Source organism: Leucopleurus acutus, assembly GCF_964270905.1.
Source record: "Leucopleurus acutus genome assembly, chromosome: 12".
NCBI lineage: Eukaryota > Metazoa > Chordata > Mammalia > Artiodactyla > Delphinidae > Leucopleurus > Leucopleurus acutus.
Window position 1 is genome coordinate 51,251,905 of NC_139154.1, and position 22,241 is coordinate 51,274,145.

Consider the following 22,241-nt stretch of genomic DNA (forward strand, 5'->3'; position numbering starts at 1 on the left):
CCTTTTAAAGTTCCGACTACCTGGTTTTTGTTGCAAAAGCTCCTAAATATCCTGGCTCCTTCCTTACCTCTTCAGCACAGTCCCTCAGAGCGATCTGAGAGGCTGCCTTTTAGGTTTAAGTCCTCAGTATGTTCGTCCAGTAAAACATAATTCTTAATTTTTAGGTTGTGCCTTTCTTGTCAGTCCACAGTTTGTAAATTAAACTCCCCAGATTTCTATTGTCACTTTGAAACTCCAGGGGTTAGAGGGACCATTAGGTTCCCTGGGACAATGCCCTCCGGCATTCCCTATTTCTTATTGCTACTCGCCCCTACACCCCCTCGCTCTGTGGGTCCCTCCTCTCCTGGAGGCGGGCCGGAAATGAGCGTGGTCACTTTAAGGGAGCCCTCAGTGTCGCGCGCCCGGGGAGCCCCAGGCGGGGGAAGCAGGGGCGGGGCTCCGGGGACCTGGGCTTCTCACGCAGCCGGGGACGCCGCTGCCTCAAGGCGCTCGCAGCCAATCAGGATGGAGCCTGCCGGGACGCATTACAAGGGCGACTGGCCCGAAGCCTCGCGCTTCGGGATGAATTAGCGGCGGGTTCTGCACGGAGGTTGTGACCCCCAGGGATTCTCCAGTTCGCCCACGCGCTCCCCACGGTGTCGCGCGTGGTCGTCTGCTAGTCACAGGTGAGAAGCTGGAACCGTCAGGTGGGGTTTACGGCACGGGGAAAATGGCGGCGGCGGCCGGGGAATCCTGGGTCGGCGGAGGGGGAGCAGCCCCATGGGCTCTTCCACCCGAGCCGCGGGCCTCCCTGGGCTGCGGCCCCCTGTAACGGTTACTTGACGGGGAATTGGGGTCACCACGCGGGTGGCGGCGCCGTCGGCTCAGGTGAGAGGAGGCGCGGGGAAGCGACTCCCGGAGGCTAGCGGAGGCGTCGGGGGCCGCGGGGCGGCTCGGGCCGGGTCGACGTGGCCGCGGGAGGAGGAGGGCCAGGTATCTGATAGGTGTTTACAGAAGAGCGCCAAGACCTTCCTGCTCCAGATTGGGGAGGGTCCGGGAGCTGCACCGCTGCGAACACACCCCAGGCTCTGCCGCTGTTAAATCAGATGTGCCAAAGGTCCCAAGTGGCCGCCACGTGCGAGGCTTGGACATGAGCTGTGGAGGGAAAGGGCTGGATCTGGCTTATTTGTGTATGCTCCGGGCGCCTGCCTGTAGGTGCCAGAGTGGCAGTGCCACAAAAGGAGAGGTAGGCCCTAGCCAGGGGCTGATGTCAAGTCTGATCGTCAAGGTGAATCTGAGCTCCTAGTTGTCCATTTGAAGAGAAGAAATAAAAAGTTCGGGCCCTTAGCTGTTGGGAGAGACGTTTTGCTTCCTGGTATTTCCTTGGTTCCGGTGGGTTCCCCGGGAGCATTGCCTCTGCCTTCGAAGTTCATTAACTCTATTCCATGTGCACTTGGCTGCATGTTAAGACTGAGGATTGACTTTCAGCTGAAGCCCAGGAATGTAATGAAGATAAGTATAGGTGAAGGTGTTAACAGTAATGCAATTTTGTCCATTCATGTAGGTCCCTTATTTGAGCAAAGACCTGTCATGAAGTATAACTAGTTGGGTTAGTTTTCAAAAAACTGTCTTGATGAAAGAGCCCTTTTTGCAAAACTGTTACGTTTTTGAGAGTAAAAGAAAAAAATGCATTAAATTTTTTTTTTTAAGTTCCTATTGCTACATTGTACTTTGATGTGACAGATAGGTAAATTAAGTGACTTTCGTTTTTGGTAGCAGTCTTAATTTTGTGGAGTGCCTTGTTCTGTTATTGAGAAAGCACAGTGGCACTGCTTGTTTGTTATCAGTAGTTGTCTTTGGACTGCCTGCTATGCATCAGGCACTGTGAAAATGAGGCTTCTCTTACCTATTAATTTGAGCAAATGGTGGTCCGTTTCTTCCCACCAGGTGCTTAGTCTGGCTGTTGCTGATAACCAAGGGTAAACAATGGGGAAAACCCAAAAGAATCTTTCTTCCACACTGCATCTGTGGAGATTCAGTCAGTTTAGTCTGGGGCTGGGGTTAGGTGTAGTTTCTGGTTCTTACTCTGCCACTTAAAATATCTTAGGGAAATCATGACCTCTCTATCAGTACTTTGTCTCGGAAATGGACAAAGTGATTCTCCAAGCAATCTCACTGTGCTGTTGTGAAAAAAAAAGTGTATGTAAAAAGGGCTTAAAAAAGTTAAAAGCACTGTGTTGACAGTTGACGTTTATTACTATGCATTTGCTCCTCAGGCACTGTTCCAAGAGCCTTTAAGGGCTCACTCACCCAGCAACATTGTGTATCATCTTTGTTTTACACGAGGAAGCTGAGGCACATTGAAGTTTTAAGTTATTTTCCCCAAATTGCAAGACTAGCATTATGATGCCAGACTGTGTTCTTAACCACCATGCATACCATCTTCCTGTATCATGCAGATGTGTTATGTGTAAAGGTGATGTATATGAACAGACTTCCAATGAAGTAATTTTGTTTGTGGTCTTTTAGTTGTATAAATAATAACTGTGATTCATTCCCTTGGCATCCAGTAGTGATTTACATGGTGATGACTCCAGTTACTTTGGTTAAGTGGTATATTCATCCCACCTTTGATGCCCATTATTATTATTTTTTTTATTTTTGTTTGTTTTTTTGCGGCCTCTCACTGTTGTGGCCTCTCCCGCTGCAGAGCACAGGCCTCGGACGCGCAGGCTCAGCGGCCATGGCTCACGGGCCCAGCCGCTCCGCGGCATGTGGGATCTTCCTGGACCGGGGCATGAACCCGTGTCCCCTGCATCGGCAGGCAGACTCTCAATCACTGCGCCGCCAGGGAAGCCCGATGCCCGTTATTTTTAAAAGTATTTTTAAAAATTAATTTATTTAATTTATTTTTGACTGCGTTGGGTCTGTTGCTGCACGCGGGCTTTCTCTAGTTGCGGTGAGCTGGGGCTACTCTTCGTTGCGGTGTGCGGGCTTCTCATTGTGGTGGCTTCTCGTTGTGGGGCACGGGCTCTAGGCGCACGGGCTTCAGTAGTTGTGGCATGTGGGCTCTAGAGTGCAGGCTCAGTAGTTGTGGCTCACGGGCTTAGTTGCTCCGCGGCATGTGGGATCTTCCCGTGTCCCCTGCATTGGCAGGTGGATTCTTAACCACTGTTCCACCAGGGAAGCCCCTAAAAGTATTTTAAAGCAAAGAGTCGTTACTAATTTCTAACAGGAAGCACACATCTATGATTGAGGAAGGTTTTAGTTTTTTATTAAACTCTTTAAAAGAATACTTTGCTGGGTGACTTTTAAAAGACAACTTGTGTTAGGTTCACTGCTTTGACATATTTGTACTAATTTTTCTAGTGTCTATTTATAGAAAGAAGGTGACATGAATAAAAGTGGCTGGGACATTCATTCTTTCATTGAACCTTCATGGAATTGCCCTGCCAAGTCCTTGGGATGTAAAGATTAATTCCTAATCCTGAGTGAGAAAAACAAATAAGTGATTCACTAATACAGGTGATAAGGACTCAAGTATAGTTGTGGTGGGTACAGAGAGCTGCAGGAACACATACTAGGGCACAGTTGCTTCTGCTGGGGTCGTCCTGTGCAAGAAGGGAAGGAGCTGATTGCAGGATAAAGGGAGAAGGGACTTCTAGCCAAAGGAGGAAGCAGTGCAAAATTAGGATGAGAAAGAGGGCATGGGTGCCCAGTTGTCAGGCCAAAATTTTGCAGGAGTTGCTAAGAAAGAAGCCAGGAAAGGTTAGGGCCAGATTGTGAATTCTCAACTAAGAGAGTGACTTTATCCTGTGGGCAGTGGGACCTATAGAAGGATCTTAATCAGATGAGTAACATGATCAACTTTATGCTCTGGAGAGGGGACTTTGGTGGTGACAGGGTCAAAGACAAAATGTAAAGAAGAGACCAGTCAAGGGCAGTTCCCGTACTCCAGACCAGAGATGGTGAGGGAGTGAAGCAGGGCATTAACTGTGACAGCAAAGTTCAGAGGCCACCACACATTTGGAAGGCAGAATGGAAGATTGGCTGGGTGTGAAGAATAACTGGATGGGGGAGGGGAGCACCTGCTGAGCTAGTAAAGAGAAGACTAAGCTGTTCGTTACATTTGTTCGTTTTGGTTTTTTGGTAACTGTGGTTGGAGAAAGGAGATTCTGTTAATTAATTTAGGAAAGAGGATGGAGCAAGGAGTTCTTTGTTACTGGTTTTCTGGAGAATTGTAAACCCTCTGAGGTTGTTGGGTCAAATAAGGTGTAATAGAACCTGGCTTAACAGAAGCCTCTAGGCTTTTGATTTCTGAGACTACAGAACACTTAATTATATCATCAAAGTCAGTAGGGTCTAGTATAAAGTGGCCCATTGGAGGAAAGCCCCTCAAAGGGAGTGGGAAGAATCATCTAAGGTATGTTTGGGGTAAAATGTTAGAATAACAGGTGTTAGAGGGTTTTCCTCACTTTTTTCACAGTATGCTTTTGATGTATTTGTACAGAAGTCATTATAATATGGAAGTAGTCACAGATGAATCCTCTAGTTGTAAAACTGATTTCCTCTCAGACGTTCATAACACTAAAGTTGTCTATCACCAACAACATAACATGAATGCATTTCAAATCGACTGCAAGGTGAAATTGTAAACCTTACAAAGATGCAGGAATTCATGAATTCAGAGCAAGGTCAGAACCATTCAAACCATAAGCACAAATCAAAGAACTACTGAGTAGAGTAGGCACAGATTTCTTAAAAAAGACTTAAAGCAATGATTGTAACAATGATTGATAAATTTGACTTCGTTAAAATTGAGAATTTCTCTCCACCTAAAGACACCATGAAGAGAATGAAGGGCAAAATACAGACTGGAAGAAGAAATTCTCAATTCATCTCTCTGACCAAGGACTCACATCCAGAATGTATGTGTATTGTGTAAAATTAATAAGAAAAAGACAATTTAATTTAAAAATGCACAAAAGTTTTGAATAGGCACTTTCTAAAAGAGGATCTCTGTATGGCCATTTCTTGTATAGAAAGGTGTTCAATGTTATTAGTCAATGGAGAGTCACAGGCTCCAGAGCGCAGGCTCAGTAGTTGTGGCACACGGGCTTAGTTGCTCCACGGCATGTGGGATCTTCCCAGGCCAGGGATCGAACCCATGTCCCCTGCATTGGCATGGCAGGCGGATTCTTAACCACTGTGCCACCAGGGAAGCCCTGTGGTAAGTTTTGAAAACAGGAAGTATGAGTCCTCCTACTTTGTTCTTCTTTTTCAAAATTGGGTTGTCTATTCTGGATCCCTTGTAAGTCTTTATGAATTTTAGAATCAGCTTGTAAGTTTCAAGAAAGAAGTCAGCTGTGGATCTGGTAGTCAGTGATTTTTAATACTATCTTCATTGAGTTGTACAACCATTACCACAATTAATTTTAGAACATTTTTATCACCTCAAAAAGAAACCCTGTATCCATTAACAGTGACACCTCATGTCCCCTCATCCTCCCACCTTTGACTTAGGCAAGTACTAATCTACTTTCTGCCTGTTCTGGACATTTCCTTTAAGTAGAATCATATAATATGTGGTCTTTTGTGACTGGCTTCTTTCACTTAGCATAATGTTTTAAGTGTTCATCCCTGTTGCAGCATGTAACAGTACTTAATTCCTTTTTATGGCCGAATAATACTCCATTGTGTGGATATGCCACATTTTATTTATCTACTCATCAGTTGATGGACATTCATGTACAAGTTTTTTGTGCAGATGTATGTTGTAATTTTTTTTTTTTTTTTTGGTATATAACTAGGAGTTGAATTTCTGGGTTATACGGTATAATTTTTTGAGGAACCATCAGACTTTTCCAGGCTGTACCATTTTACAATCTCATCGCAGCATATGGGGGTTCCCATATTTCTCCATCTTCCCCCAACACTTGTTATTATCTCTTTGATTATAGCCATTCTAGAGAAGTTATAATAAAACATTCTCCTGAGTGTGAGTTGATATTGTGGTTTTGATTTGCATTTCCCTGATGGCAGATGATGTCAAGCATCTTTTCATGTGGTTATCAGGCATTAGTATATTTTCTTTGGAGAAATGTCTATTCAGATCCATTGTCCATTTTTTAATGGGTTATTTGCCTTTTTACTAAGTTATAGAAGTTCTGTATATATTCTTCTTATAAGCCCCTTATCATATATATGATTTGCAGAAGTTTTCTTCTATTCCGTAGGTTGTCTTTTCCATTGACATGCAGTTTGCAGTTGCTTTTTTTCTTTGGTGTATTTATCTTGTATCTGCACCCTTACTGAACTCACGTATTAGGAGGGTCTAGGAGGTTTTTGGATAGATTTCTTGGGATTGTCTATGGAAACCATCATGTCATTTGCAAATAGGGACAGGTTTATTTCTTCTTTCTGTATGGCTTTTATTTCCTTTTCTTGCCTTCTTGCATTGACTAGAATTTTCAGTACTGTGTTGTATAAGAGTGGTGAGAGTGGACATTGTTGTTCTCAATAATAGGGGCAATGCATTGTTCATTTTTTCTTTTAGCATTAGGTGTAATGATGTTTGCTGTATGTTTTTTTATAGTTGCTTGTTATCTAATTGAGGAAGTTCCCCTGTATTCCCTTTTTTTTTTTTCTGAGAGTTTTACTCATAAACAGGATTGTTTTTTATCAGATAATTTTTTCTGTATAGATTGGTATGATCCTGTGAATATGTATTTTATCAGTTTGTTAATATTGTGGGTTACATTGATTCTTGAATATTCAACTAAGAATTTTTGTGCCTACATTCATGTATTGGTCTATAGTTTTTTTCTTTTGTACTGTCTTTTCCTGGTTTTTTTTTTTTTTGGTGGTACGCGGGCCTCTCACTGTTGCGGCCTCTCCCGTTGCGGAGCACAGGCTCCGGACGCGCAGGCTCAGCGGCCATGGCTCACGGGCCCAGCTGCTCCGCGGCATGTGGGGTCTTCCCAGACCGGGGCACGAACCCGTGTCCCCTGCATCGGCAGGCAGACTCTCAACCACTGCGCCACCAGGGAAGCCCTCCTGGGTTTTGCATCAGGGAAGTACTAGCTTCATAAAGTAAATTGGGAAGTGCTCCTTATTCTTGTGTTTACCAGAAGAGATTGTGTTAATTTTTCTTTAAACATTTGGTAGAATTCTCTCATCAAACAATCTTAGCCAGGAGATTTCTTTTTCATGAGGTTTTAAATTACGAGTTTAATTTCCTTAATAGTCACAGGGCTGTTCAGATTATCTATTTCATCTTGGGTGAGTTGTGTGCTTTCGAGGAATTGGTCCATTGACACACGAAGCAGGGCTCCTCACTGCTGCTGGGCAGGGGTGGAAGTTTCAGCTCCTCTCTAGGCCTTCACTGATACTACTATGCCTTCTTGCTGTTCTCCACATGGCCTGTACTGACACCACTGGGAGGGGATGGCCTTCTTACCCCTGGAGGGCAGAGAAAGTCCTGACTCTCTACTAGGCCTTGTCTCATACCATCCTGGTGGAGATGAGAAGGGGAGCCTCCTTACTGTCATGGCAGTAGAAGTCCAGGCTCTCCAGGTGGTCTTCATAGACACTGAGGCAGGGCAAGGGGGAGTCTTACACCTACCTGGCAAGGGAAGAAAGTTCTGCCTTTGATATCATCCCTGCAGGAGTGAGGGTGGGGGGTAAGGGGAGGGAGTAAGGGGGTAACCTGTAATGTTGAGGCACAACAGTACAGCCTGGTGAGAGGGAAAGTTCCGGCTCCCTACTTGGCTTACCTTGTTGTGGGTGGGGATGAGCCACAGTTTTTCCTGTGGTTTTTGGCTGGAGTGCCAGTGGTTATTGTCTGCAAGTCTTCTGTTTTGCTCTGCTGCTCTTTTCTTGGTTTTCTGGAAGAGCAGGAACTTTTTTGTCAGCCCCCATTGGTATTTCTGGATTACTGCCTGCTTCAGCTTTGTGTCCACGTGATATATATGAGGCAAAAGGAAAACCCAGAGAACTCACTACCATGTTGTTCGACGGGTCCCAAGGTGCCTCCCTAGCTAGTGTGCCTTCTCTCCATGCTCAGAGTCTTTTTTTTTTTTTAATTATTTATTTGGCTGCTCGGGTCTTAGTTGTGGCACGCGGGATCTTTGATCTTCGTTGCGGCAGGCAGGTTTTTCAGTTGTGGCATGTGGGATCTTTAGTTGCGGCATGTGAACTCGTGGTTGCGGCATGCATGTGGGATCTAGTTCCCTGACCAGGAATCGAACCCGGGCCCCGTACATTGGGAGTGCGGAACCTTAGCCCCTGGACCGCCGGGGAAGTCCCACCTTCAGAGTCTTTTGTTTGTTTCATATATGATGTCCAGGGTTTTTAGTTGCACTTAGCTGGAGCAGTAGGAGCAGTACATCTACTTGATTTTACTGGAGTGGTAGTTGGACTGGGATTGATTTTTCTTATGGAAGAAAACATAGGGTGGAAATTAAGATGCATATATTGGCCAGTTAGACACTTAAGTTAATTTTGGGTCAGTTACTTGGAAGTGACAATTTAACTATGTCTTTTTTCCTTCAGAGAGTAATTCTCCTTGTCATTGTTCAGTAAAACCAAACCCTCGTTAGTTTTAGATCTCTTAAGAAGCTTGACAATCCAATGAATTAATTTATTTCTGCATTTATATATAAATGCATAATAGTTCTAAATTTCTGGTTTAGTATGTGAAGAAAACAATTTATTGTAGTGAAAGATTAGTTTTATGGAGGGGACTAACTCAGTTTTTCTAATGGTTGTCAGAGATCTTGAAGCTGTGGATTTTTTTCTAAAAGAAGAAAAAGGCAATGTGCATGGTGGTTAAGAACTATGTAAGGAAAATTTGTGAAAGTCTTGAAATGTACAAAAGGGATTACGGGGTGTTTTCATTGGAAACTAGGTGGTCTAAAGCACATTTCCTGGAGATCTAATCTATGGGATCTACAGCTTTTATTATTTTTTGATTTATTTTATAATGTTGTAAGTTGTGAATAACTCACAGCAGTGCAAATTGCTCTTGTCCTTAGACATGCAAATGAATTTTGTTGGTTGGAGGTACTGTTGATTTCTTTTCCTCTTTTGTGGGGGAAGCAGGTTTTGGATCTATTAAGCAAATCCATTTCACCATTCCTGATGCCTGTATGTTTGTGTTCTTTGGATCCACTTTTGAACCAGATGAAACATCTTATTTATTCCATAATTAATTAATGAGTTACATAAAATCATAGACAGGCGTTCATTTTATATTTGTGTGGGAGACACAGTGTTACCTTTTTGTTTGTTTGAATTATCCTTTTAACAGCTTGAACTGTGATGTGCTTGAATCCCACTGTAGCACTTACTGTCATTGTGATTTTCTGTAATACTTACTGCAGCTAGGTAGGTTCTGGTTTTCTCATCCTGGTTTTATAGATAAAGAAAAGGAAGCTTTTAAGAAGTCGTATAACTTGCCAAGAGCTGGAGGTGTTAGAGAACCCAGTGCTTTCTGACTTTTAACCCTTTATGCTCAGCCGACTTCCTTCCTTGCTTGAAATGTTACTGTCTCCCCCAAATCTGGCAACTGTGGACTAAGGAGTACTTTTGCTAGAATACACTTCTATGACATAATTTTTGAGCTTAAGAACTTTCAGCTCTAGATTATTGCAGGATAAAACCCACACTTCTTAGGCAGGCATTCAAGGCTCACCGCAGTCCGTCAAGCCCAAACTAACAATAATACTGTCCCAAACTTTACATAGAAGCAAAGCAAACAAACACCTATTGTGTTTCTTGGATGGGCCACCACTCAATGTGTATCTCCAGTGAACTGCACTGGAGATGGAAGACATACCTTCCAGTTCCTTATAAACTATAACTGGGAAGTCAGAATATATTAAAAGACTGTCAGTATAAAAATAGCACATGCTGATCAATGAGCAGTATAGATATTGAAATGCTTTTGGAGTTCAAAAAAGCAGCAGCTTCATGGAGCAGATGTATTTGGAGCTTGGTCTTACCAAGATGGTAGGATTTTGATAATTGTCACATCTGGGGAGAGGACGCTTGTAGTGAGGAAGCTCACGAGTGAAAGGAATGGAGGAGGTTGTTGGACATGTATGGAAAGGTGGTGTTGATGGCAGTGAGTAGTTTATGTGGAGGGAACCTTTTCTGAAGGCCAGGGTCTATTCCCTGTCTCAAAACATGTCTTCAAAAGCTGCAGCATGTTTTAACTAACTGAATTTGTGCTAGGTCTCTGTTCTTTGAAACTAGAGTTGTTTGAAATGACCCCAAAACTATTTTAGGACCTACCTAGGTGATAAGGTTGGGTGATCATGTTGGTTAACATTACTTTTAGTAATGCAACATCAGAATAAATACAGTATTTCAAGTAACCAGTCTGAAGGAGATAGCATTCTTTATATTGGGCAAGTTTTGGTAAATATGTATTTTTAAAGGTCTTCTTTTGTACCTGAACTCACCATGTCATTTTATACTCAGTCTCCTGTATTCTGTAGGGTTTGAATCATTCCTGACTCGCTAAAGCATAACAGTTTTTTGGTCATCTGGGCTCCCATTTAAAAACAAAACAAGGGACTTTCCTGGTGGTCCAGTGGTTAAGACTCCACGCTCCCAATGCAGGGGACCTGGGTTCAATCTCTGGTCAGGGAACTAGATCCTGCGTGCCTCAACTAAGAGCCCGCATGCCGCAATGAAGATCCTGAGTGCCGCAACTAAGATCTGGTGCAGCCAAATAAATAAATAAAGGAACATTACATCAATGAATTAAAAAAAACAAAACAAAACAAAACTTTAATTTTTATTGTGATTTTGTAAATAACATGCATTTTGGAAAATAAAAAATGTATAAAGAACGGTTCAAAATCACGTTACTCAGGTAATTAGTCACCCTTGTTTATTAATATTGCACTGCTTTTGTTTATATAGTTGCATATACAATTTTGTAGTTGTACTCTTTTCAGTTAATTTTGTAAGGATTTTCCCATGTCATAAGATTTTTTGGAAAATATAGCTTCTATTAATATGTAAACATATTACAATTATATATGTTTGTTATTTTGTTTTTTCCCTTTAAGTAAAAACAGAATAATTTACTTACTATATTTTTTTTTTTTTTTTTTTTTTTGCGGTATGCGGGCCTCTCACTGTCGTGGCCTCTCCCGTTGCGGAGCACAGGCTCCAGACGGGCAGGTTCAGCGGCCACGGCTCACGGGCCTAGCCGCTCCATGGCATATGGGATCTTTCCAGACCGGGGCACGAACCCATGTCCCCTGCATCAGCAGGCGGACTCTCAACCACTGCGCCACCAGGGAAGCCCTACTTACTATATTTTAAGTGCTTTTTTCACTTAATGCATCATGGCTAGCTTTCTAAATGACAGCTTATATTGTTGTATTTCATTTTTCACCGGCTACATTGAATTCCATTGTAGACATATACCATCATTTAGCTATTTCTATATTGATGGGCGTTTATACTATTTCTAATTTTCACATACAAGTAGAATTTCAGTGAGCATGTGAATTTTTATTTATTTATTTATTTAATTGAAATATCATTGGTTTACAGTATTAGTTTCAGATATACAACATAGTGATTCAATACTTTTATAGATTATATGCCATTTAAAGTTGCTATAGGGACTTCCCTGGTGGTTCAGTGGTTAAGACTCTGTGCTTCCACTGCAGGGGGCATGGGTTCAATACCTGGTCAGGGAACTAAGATCCTACATGCCATGCAGCGTGGCCAAAAATAAATGAAGAAAGAAAGGAAGGGAGGGAGGGAAGGAGGGAGGCGGGAGGGAGGGAGGGAGGAAGGAAGGAAGTTAGGAAGTTATTATAAAATATTGGCTCTATTCCCTGGGCTGTACAATATATCCTTGTAGCTTATTTATTTTATACACAATAGTTTATATCTCTTAATCCCCTACCCCTATCTTGCCCCACCTCCCTTCCCTCTCCCCACTGGTAATCAGTAGTGTGTTCTCTACATCTGTAAGTTTGTTTCTGTTTTGTTATATTCATTCATTTCACTTTTTAGATTCCACATGTAAGTGATAACATACAGTATTTATCTTTCTCTGACTTATTTCACTAAGCATAATACCCTCCAGGTCCATCCATGTTGTTGCAAATGGCAAAATTTCATTCTTTTTTAGGGCTGAGCAATACTCCATTTTATATCTATCTATCTATCTATATATATCTATGAAAAATACATACCACATCTCCCTTATCCATTCATCTGTTGATGGACACTTAGATTGCTTCTATATCTTAGCTATTGTGTATAATACTGCAGTAAACATAGGGGTGCATATATCTATTCAAATTAGTGGTTTTTTTTTTTTTTCCTCAGGTAAATACCCAGGAATGAAATTGCTGGATTGTATTGTATTTCTACTTTTCGTTTTTTGAGGAACCTCCATACTGTTTTCTGTAGTGGCTGCACCAGTTTGCATTCCCACTAGCAGTGTACTATGTTTCCCTTTTCTCCACATCCTTGCCAACATTTGTTATTTGTGTTCTTTTTGATGATAGTCATTCTGACAGGTGTGACGTGATATCTCATTGTGGTTTTGACTTGCATTTCTCTGATGATTAACCATGTTGAGTACCTTTTCAGGTGCTTGTTGGTCATCTGTATGTCTTCTTTGGAAAAATGTCTGTTTAGGTCTTCTGCCCATTTTTTAATTGGGTTGTTTGTTTTTTGATATTGAGTTTTATGAATATATTTGGATATTAACCCCTTATCAGTCATATCACTTGCAAATATTTTCTCCCATTCAGTAGGTTGTCTTTTTGTTTTGTTGGTGTTTTTTTGTGTGCAAAAGCTTTTAAGTTTAATTAGGTCCCTTTTGTTTATTTTTGCTTTTGTTTCCTTTGCTTGAGGAGACAGATCCAAAAAAATGTTGCTATGATTTAGGTCAGAGAGTGTTCTGCCTGTTTTCTTCTAGGTGTTTTATGGTTTGCAGTCTTAACGTTTAGTTTTTTAATCCGTTTTGAGTTTATTTTTGTATGTGGTGTGAGAAAATGTTGTAATTTCATTCTTTTACATGTAGCTATCCAGTTTTCTGAGCATCACTTATTGAAGAGACTGTCTCTTCCCCATTGTATAGTCTTGCTTCCTTTGTTGTAGATCAATTGACTGTAATTTTTTTGGTTTATTTCTGGGCTTTCTATTCTGTTCTGTTGATCTATATTTCTGTTTTTGTGCCAGTACCATACCGTTTTGATTACTGTAGTTTTGTAGTATAGTCTGAAGTCAGGGCACCTGATTCCTCCAGTTCCGTTTTTCTTTCTCAAGATTGCTTTGGCCAGTGGGCATTTTTATGCATAAGTTTTTTCCCTCACTTTGATGAGTATTTTTGTAGGATAGATGATTAGAAGAAGAATTATTGGGTACAGATCTATTTGCCTTTTAAATCTTGTCGGCTATGCTGAATTGCTTTTTAAAAGGTCTCTATCAGTTTATATTCTCAGTAATAGTATGTTTAAGAGTCCCTGTGTCCTCATACCCTCACTTTCGCTAGGTATTGGGGTGGCCAAAAACTTCGTTTGGGTTTTTCCGTAAGATGTTACAGAAAAACCCGAACGAACTTTTTGGCCAACCCAATATTATCCTTGTCAAATATGGAAGGGTAGTAGTTGGAAGCATGACATCACATTGCTTTAATTTGATTTCTTTGTTTTTTAGTGTTTCGTATGTGACTGTTTTCTTTGCTCATTTTTTCTATTGCTATATTCTAATTTTTAATGCTTTCATATTTTACATATAACTGTTTAATTCATCTTGAATTTTGATTTTATGGAATGAAAACTGCTTGATTCTGAAGGAGTTCAAGGGCTGGTGGGCCTTAAAATTATGTGTTGGAAAAACTCAGACAATAAAAATAATTTTTGCTGCTTTTGGAAAGTAGTCCATTTCAAATTCATTTAAAAACTTAGTTTATTATTACCCAATTCTATAATGTTTGTTGGGGAAATAAGAAAATCCTGCCAACAAAAAGACGCCTCTTTACCAATGTAGAAGGGAGAAAAAACTCGATATATTGGGTATGCATGTGAGATAACATGCATGTAGATAGTTCAGGAGAGACTACAAACTTTGAGTAGAATTTCATTCATCTTTACAGTAAAATAGAGATTTAATGTTTCTTTTATATTTTTGAGAGACAAATGGATGTCCCCTGTGATAGTCTCCTTTACACCTGGTGCTAGATTCCTGAGTTAATTTCAGAGGTATGTGTTTATCGTTATGAGAGTCAGAAGGCCTGTGACTTTGCATTGTGAAATCTGGAGACTAAGATTACCTAATTCCTGACCAAAGGGTTTGGTGTATGTTTTTAAGGAGACACACTGTGGTAGGCTGAAAATAGCTTTCCAAAAGAGATCCAAGTCCTGATCTCTGGTAACCTTATATGGCCAAAAGGGTCTTTGCAGATGTGATTAAATTGGAGGTCTTGAGCTGGGGCAGTTAACCCTGGATTATCTGGTTGTATTCTAAATGCAATTAAATATACCCTTTTAAGAGGGAGGCAGAAGGAGGTGGTACACACAGAGAAGAGGAGGAGGCAAGGTGACCCACCATGGAGGCAGAGATTAGAGTGATGTGGCCACAAGTCAAGGAATTCTGGCACCATCAGAAGCTGGAGGAGGCAAAGAATGGATTCTCCCCTAAAGCCTCTGAAGGGAGTGTGGCTTGACACCTTGATTTCAGTATTGGGCTACTAATACTGTTTTCAGGCTTTTTGCCTCTAGAACTGTGAAAGAGTACATTTATTATGGTGTTCTAAGCCACCAAGTAATTTGTTATAGCAGCCATAGGGGGGAAATATGTCACCTCAGGAGAGGAGAGCATTAGCTCTCTCCCCTTGATTAAACTAAGAACATTTTCATTTTATTTATCCTTATATTAATTATTGGTAATAACACTTGGCTCTTGGCTTCTCTTTGTTAATGACTATCATTTATTTGTTCCCATGATTGAGTAACAGAGGTTAAAGTTAAATAGGCTACAAAGTGACTTTAAAATAGAAAAGAAAATGTAACCTCAATGGTATTTGTAAAGTTGATGGTGATGTATTTTGACTATTTTTTTTTTAGACCTGAAAAGTAGAATAATTTGTAATCATTTATATCATGAAGTTCTTTTCAGTTTTGCTTTGGATTGCAGAGAATAAAGTCTGTTTTTCTTACTAGTGAAGCTGTGTGATAGTTACTGGGTACTTATTAACCAGTATGTTTGATACCAGAATGTTTGATACATTTTTTTTTTTCTGCAATGGAAAGAATTTCAAGTTCATAGTAGCATTTTGTTAAAATTTTTTTCCTTACTTTACAAGTTCTAATTTTTTTTCAACCAAGTAGCAGATTATACTTAATGCCATAATTGAACTTATGACTTTTTTCATTGACAAGTAATTTCTTATATTTTTGATGAACTAACCATGTGTAGATTTAGAGTTATTAGAAAATTTATTTTTCCAGAGTTTTCTGAAAAATTTATTTTCCTTGTTTTATGTTTTTATGTCTTTTTTTTAAGAAGATGATTAATCTCTTTTCCCAGTTCTGTGTCTCTTTGAGAATTTTTTGTTTCGTTAGAATTTTCAGGACTCTAACCACACTCATTTTAAAGTTCTGCTTTTTTAGTTTCGTAATCATGTAGTTTTATTTTCATTCATATTTCTGTTTTCCTGTTTTCTTTAATAACACTTTTATTTTAAAATGTTAAATTGACTGCTTAGTTTATGTTCTCTTAAGTATTATTATTTTAGACAATGTATATGAGTACAGCTTTGTATGAATTCCATAGCTTTTGATATGCAACATCTTTAAATTTTTTCCTTAATATTCTGTTACTGTTTTTAAACTTTGGTGGAGGGCTTATTAAAAGTATAGATGCTCTAACTCCACTCTTGATCTATTAAATGAGAATCTCTGGGTGTAGGGCTTAAGCTTCTGTATTTTAAACAAGCTCCCCAGGTAATCTGAGTGCACACCAAATTTGAGAACTACAAGTCTTGTTTATCCTTTAATTTTTAAAAAATTACTGCAGCATTATTTAAGAGTTTAGAAATTTATAGTATTAGGATTCTTTGTTTTGAATTCATTATTAATTATTGGTTTTGTTGTGTTATAATCAGAAAATATGCCCTGTAAATTAATTGAGGTTGCCATTGTGGCTTAACAGACAACTGATTTTGTAAATAATCTCCACTATGGATACTTGGAAAAAAAAGTTAGGCTATGACATTTGGTTTCTATTAATTTAAAAAAAATTGAGATGGAAATTCACAAATCATAAAATTAACCATTTTAAAGTGAACAAATCAGTGGCATTTAGTACATTCACATTGTTGTGCCACTGCTTCCTCTGTCTAGTTCCAAAACACTTCATCACCCCAAAAGGAAACCCTGTTACCACCTTTTTCTCCCCAGTCCCTGGCAACCACCAGTCAGCGTCTGTCTCTATGAGTTACCTTTTCTGGATATTTTATATAAATATGTATATAAATATATATATATAAATATGTGACCTTTTGTGTCTTGCTTCTTTTACTTAGCATACTGTTATCAAGGTTCATCCATGTTGTAGCACGTATCAGTACTTCATTCCTTTTGTTAAAAATTTTATTTATTTATTTTTGGCTGTGTTGGGTCTTCGTTTATGTGTGAGGGCTTTCTCTAGTTGCGGCAAGCGGGGGCTACTCTTCATCGCTCTGTGCGGCTTCTCATTGTCCTGGCTTCTCTTGCTGTGGAGCATGGGCTCTAGACGCGCAGGCTCAGTAGTTGTGGCTCACGGGCTTAGTTGCTCTGCAGTATGTGGGATCTCCCCAGACCAGAGCTTGAACCTGTGTCCCCTGCATTGGCAGGCAGATCCTTAACCACTGCGCCACCAGGGAAGCCACCCCCCCCTTTTTTTTTCTTCATTCCTTTTTAAGGCTGAGTAATATTCCCTTGTATGTATATATAATGCTACAGTTTGTTTACCCATTCATCCATTGAAGGGCATTTAGGTAGTTTCTACCTTTTGCCTATGGTAAATAGTGCTGTTATAAAAATTAGTGAACAAGTATTTGCGTACCTAGCTCCGGTTCTTCTAGGTATATACCTAGGAGTGAAAATGCTGGATAATAAAGTAAATCTATGTTTAACTTTTTGAGGAATTGCCAACCTGTTTTCCCAGAGCAGCTGCACCATATTACATTCTCATCAGCAGTGTATGAGGCTTCCAGATTTTCTGCATCTTCACCAATACTTGTTATTTTCCATTTTTTAAATTATAGCCATTCTTGTTGGGTATGTAGTGGTATCTCATTGTGGTGTTGATTTGTGTTTCCCTAATGATAATGACATTGAGCATTTTTTCACGTGCTTATTGACTGTTTGTATATCTTTGGAGAAATGTCTGTTTAAGTCCTTTGCTCACTTAAAAAAGCTGTTTGTCTTTTTGTTGTTGAGTTGTAAGAGTTCTTTAATATTCTGGATACTAGACCCTTGATTTGCAAAAGTTTTCTCCCATTATGTGGGTTGTTTTTTCACTTTCTTGATAGTGTTATTTGATGTACAGAAGTTTTAAATTTTGATCAAGTCCAACTCATTTTGTTTTTTGTCTTTTGTTGTGGTTTTAGTGTCATATCTAAGAATCCATTGCCAAATCTAAGGTTGTGAAGATTTACCCATATATTTTCTTCGAAGAGTTTTATAGTTTCAGCTCTTACATTTAGGTCATTGATCCTTTTTGAGTTAATTTTTGTCTGTGGTATAATACAGAGGTCAGTTCATTCTTTTGCATGTGGATATCCAGCTGTTCTAGTACCATTTGTTTCAGACTATTCTTTCCCCATTGAATGGTCTTGGCACCCTTGTCAAAAATCAGTTGGCCATAGATGTATGGGTATATTTCTGTATGGGTATATTTCTGGACTCTCACTTTTATTCCATTGATCTGCATGTCTTTTCTTATGCCAGTACCACACTGTTTTGATTATTATAAGCTTTGTGGTAAGTTTTGAAGTTGGGAAGTGTGAGTCTTCCAACTTTGTTCTTTTTTATTACTGTTTGGCTACTTGGGACTCCTTGAAATTCCATATGAATTTGAGGAACAGCTTTGCCATTTCTGCAAAACAGGCTGTTGGAATTTCAGAAGAGATTGCATTAAATCTGTAGTTTATTTTAGGGGGACAACTTTCATTCTTTCACCATTGAGTATGATGTTAGCTGTAGGGTTTTTTTTAAGTGCCCTTATTTTTCTTTTAAATCTTTAAAATTTTTCTAAACGGAGTTAAAATTGCTCAACTTTAAATAGGCTTATTTAAAATGTTTTTGCCAGTTTATGGGAAGTTGTCTCAAAATTGAGAACAGAAGAAATTTTTGTACGGTAATAATTTGGTCCTTACGTGGTCAGGAATATACAGAAAGCATTTATGGAAAAGGGGAGAAAAGGACACAGGACCTTCAGAGCTTATTGAATACAGGGTTTTACTCCCTGAACTGTTGCAGTTGACAATTGCATCTACTTCTAAGGCTTCACTTTTTAATATTGGCTTGCAGGAAAACAAACTTTCCCCAGATCGAGCCTTTTAAAATTAAAAATGCTTTTTAATTTCTTTCTTGGTTTGTAATAAATGTTTATAAATATCAGTAACTTGGTTTTTCTGAGGCCTTTTCTGAGGAGGAAAGAACCATGGACCAATGGCTGCATCAGAAGTTGCTCAGAAAAATGGAAACTCATTTTCTTAGAAAAATGGAAATGCCCCCAGAGTCAGAATGCACACTAATCTTGCATTTGGTAAACTGTCTTATTACTTGTCTTTCTTATAGTTATTTTAGTGGCAGATATGCAAAATATTTTTGATGGACCAGGTCTTAGAAATACATTGCAGAGAGACAGGAGGTGGTTACCTTTCCTAGTCATTTAAGTTATTTTCAGTTTTCCTAAACATTTTTGGGAAAAATATCCAAGAGCCCTGTTAGAATAATTTTGCTTCTTTGCTTCTTTGAGTCTTGCCAGCATTGCTCCCTCCCCCCAACCTTGCCCCCCATATTGTAACGGAATCTTTTGTGCCATGTTTAGCTAATGCATTGAGACTTTTAAGTCACAGAGGTAAGGAAAAATTAGCTGTGGATCAGTGTGTTGCCTAAAACTTTTTGCATTAAACAAACCATAATTATGCCTTTCTCTCCATCCTCTCTGGAGTTTAAGAAATAGTGTAATGATTTGTTGTCTCTGAATATAGTTGATATTTGTGTACAGTATATCTGTGGCCTCACCAGTCAATGGAGAGCAGATGTTTTCTCTTGGAAAATAGTTTTCCTGGAATAGATATTTCTGATTGCTAATTTGTTATATATATGTATACATATGTTTATTTCTGAGACAGTCCTGAACAAGGGCAGGATGTGTGTGTGTGTGTGTGTGTGTGTGTGTGTGTGTGTGTGTGTGTGTATGAGTCAGCTTTCTCCAGAGAAAGAGAACCAGTAGGATATAGAGATATTTATACATATCTCTACCTTAAATATTAAAAATTTAAGTTTGGGCAGAAGACCTAAATAGACATTTCTCCAAAGAAGATATACAGATTGCCAACAAACACATGAAAGAATGCTCAACATCATTAATCATTAGAGAAATGCAAATCAGAACTACAATGAGATATCATCTCACACCAGTCAGAATGGCCATCATCAGAAAATCTAGAAACAAAAAATGTTGGAGAGGGTGTGGAGAAAAGGGAACACTCTTGCACTGCTGGTGGGAATGTGAATTGGTACAGCCACTATGGAGAACAGTATGGAGGTTCCTTAAAAAACTACAAATAGAACTACCATATGACTCAGCAATCCCACTATTGGGCATATACCCTGAGAAAACCATAATTCAAAAAGAGTCATGTACCAAAATGTTCATTGCAGCTCTATTTACAATAGCCAGGAGATGGAAACAACCTAAGTGTCCATCATCGGATGAATGGATAAAGAAGATGTGGCACATATATACAGTGGAATATTACTCAGCCATAAAAAGAAACGAAATTGAACTATTATTTGTAATGAGGTGGATAGACCTAGAGTCTGTCCTACAGAGTGAAGTAAGTCAGAAAGAGAAAGACAAATACCGTGTGCTAACACATATATATGGAATTTAAGAAAAAAAATGTCATGAAGAACCTAGGGGTAAGACAGGAATAAAGACACAGACCTACTAGAGAATGGACTTGAGGATATGGGGAGGGGGAAGGGTAAGCTGTGACAAAGCGAGAGAGAGGCATGGACATATATACACTACCAAACGTAAGGTAGATAGCTAGTGAGAAGCAGCCGCATAGCACAGGGAGATCAGTTCGGTGCTTTGTGACCGCCTGGAGGGGTGGGATAGGGAGGGTGGGAGGGAGGGAGACGCAAGAGGGAAGAGATATGGGAACATACGTATATGTATAACTGATTCACTTTGTTATAAAGCAGAAACTAACACACCATTGTAAAGCAATTATACTCCAATAAAGATGTAAAAAAAATTTAAGTTTATTTAAAATTTATACATGTTTCTTTTTAATACATTCATATATATGTATGTATGTATCTATATGTTTAATATGTAACATAATATACATTACATAATATTCCATTCAAATGCTAATCTTATCCTGAAACACCCTCACCGACACATCCAGAAATAATGTTTAATTTGGGTACTCCATGGCCAGTCAGTTTGACATATAAAATTAGCCATCACAGTGTGCCTCTTACTAGTAAAAGGAATTGAAGTCTATTATGATCCTTTTTATTTTAGTTAGTGTCTTTCGGATAAAGAGAGTGGGTAGAGGGAGAAGCTTAGAAGCCACCTAGTTCTCCTGATGTGGGTCACTTGCATCTGGAACATCTTCTTTGACTCTGTTATCAGTATGTTTCTCATCCTTTACTTCTCTTTATAATTCTCCATGATTATACTCTTGATAATTTATGAAGCTGAACACAGACTTTTGTATTGATTTCTTCTAAAATGAGATAAAAATATACCTACTTTTATGGATGGGAGGTGAACATGGATACGTGCAAAGGGATGGCAAAATTTGAGGACCTTTTATAGAACAGACTACCAAACTTATTTTTTCATCTTCTGCCATGAATTCTGCCATTGAATTGGCCATTATCCTTAGCTGTTTGAACTTCTTAAAGGGGGTCACTGGATGGATAGTGGAGATGAGTGGCAACAGCTTGTTGTGGCTGCTATTCCTTGGCTTCACCGTTATCCACAGTCTGAGTATGGGCTTTGCGGTTCTGAAACCTGATTTTCTTGCTTCATCCGGTGCTCATGACTTCATTCATGCCAACACAATTCACCAGGATTGATTTTTCAGACGTCAAAGTTCTGTTTATTAATATACATGGGGAGATGGACCTTTCCAGTCTGATTCATACTCACTGTTGGAGTGTCATTTTGTGTTGATAATCTAAGTGCTGAACAACATCTAAGTACTGAATGGTGTCTTATCAGTGGTAAGAGAGTTGACTAGTTACTCATTAAACGATAATATAATGACTTACAGAAATATAAAAATAAATGTGTTAAGGATTTTATTTAATTCATAATCAATGAGAGAACCGGGCAAATGGTATATAACTGGTTCAAAGGAAAGTGAAAAAAAGTCCCACAAATTTGTGTGGAGTAAAGGAATGTTGAAATGGATTGCAAACGGAGACAAAAGCGGTCTGTGGGGGAGGGGGAGCCGATGAGCAGTGAGCGAAGTCGGATGAACCCTCTTCCTGACACGATGACTCTGCATGTCTCTCAGTTACCTACAGTTTATAGATTTGTAAAATTTCACATAGCGGTGGAGTATGATGAGGTCGAAGGGTGTGCTATAAACAGTGCCTAGTTTTCCATGTTTTTTACCTCTACGTGAGTGGGAGTTAGAGGATATTCCAGGACTGTTCTTCTGGATCCTCTTGGAGCCTGGTAAACCTTTACAGTGGTACCATCACTCTGTTAATTAATGCGGACATATTAAAATAATTTGGTTTTGTAGTGGGAAGCAGCCGCATAACACAGGGAGATCAGCTCGGTGCTTTGTGACCACCTAGAGGGGTGGGATAGGGAGGGTGGGAGGGGAGACGCAAGAGGGAGGAGGTATGGGGATATATGTATATGTATAGCTGATTCACTTTGTTATACAGCAGAAACTAACACCATTGTAAAGCAATTATACTCCAATAAAGATGTTAAAAAAATAATTTGGTTTTGGATCATTTAAA

General features: G+C 39.5%; 1 protein-coding gene across 2 annotated transcripts in view; it reads left to right on the top strand.

Moving 5' to 3' along the window:
* Nucleotides 1–517: 517 nt before the first annotated feature.
* Nucleotides 518–22,241, top strand: part of LCLAT1 (lysocardiolipin acyltransferase 1) — a 203,761-nt gene continuing 182,037 nt past the window's right edge. For both annotated transcript variants that reach the window (XM_082852076.1, XM_082852077.1), the window contains exon 1: nucleotides 518–665. The gene's annotated coding sequence lies outside the window, so the exon portion shown is untranslated. The remainder of the gene's footprint in view (nucleotides 666–22,241) is intronic.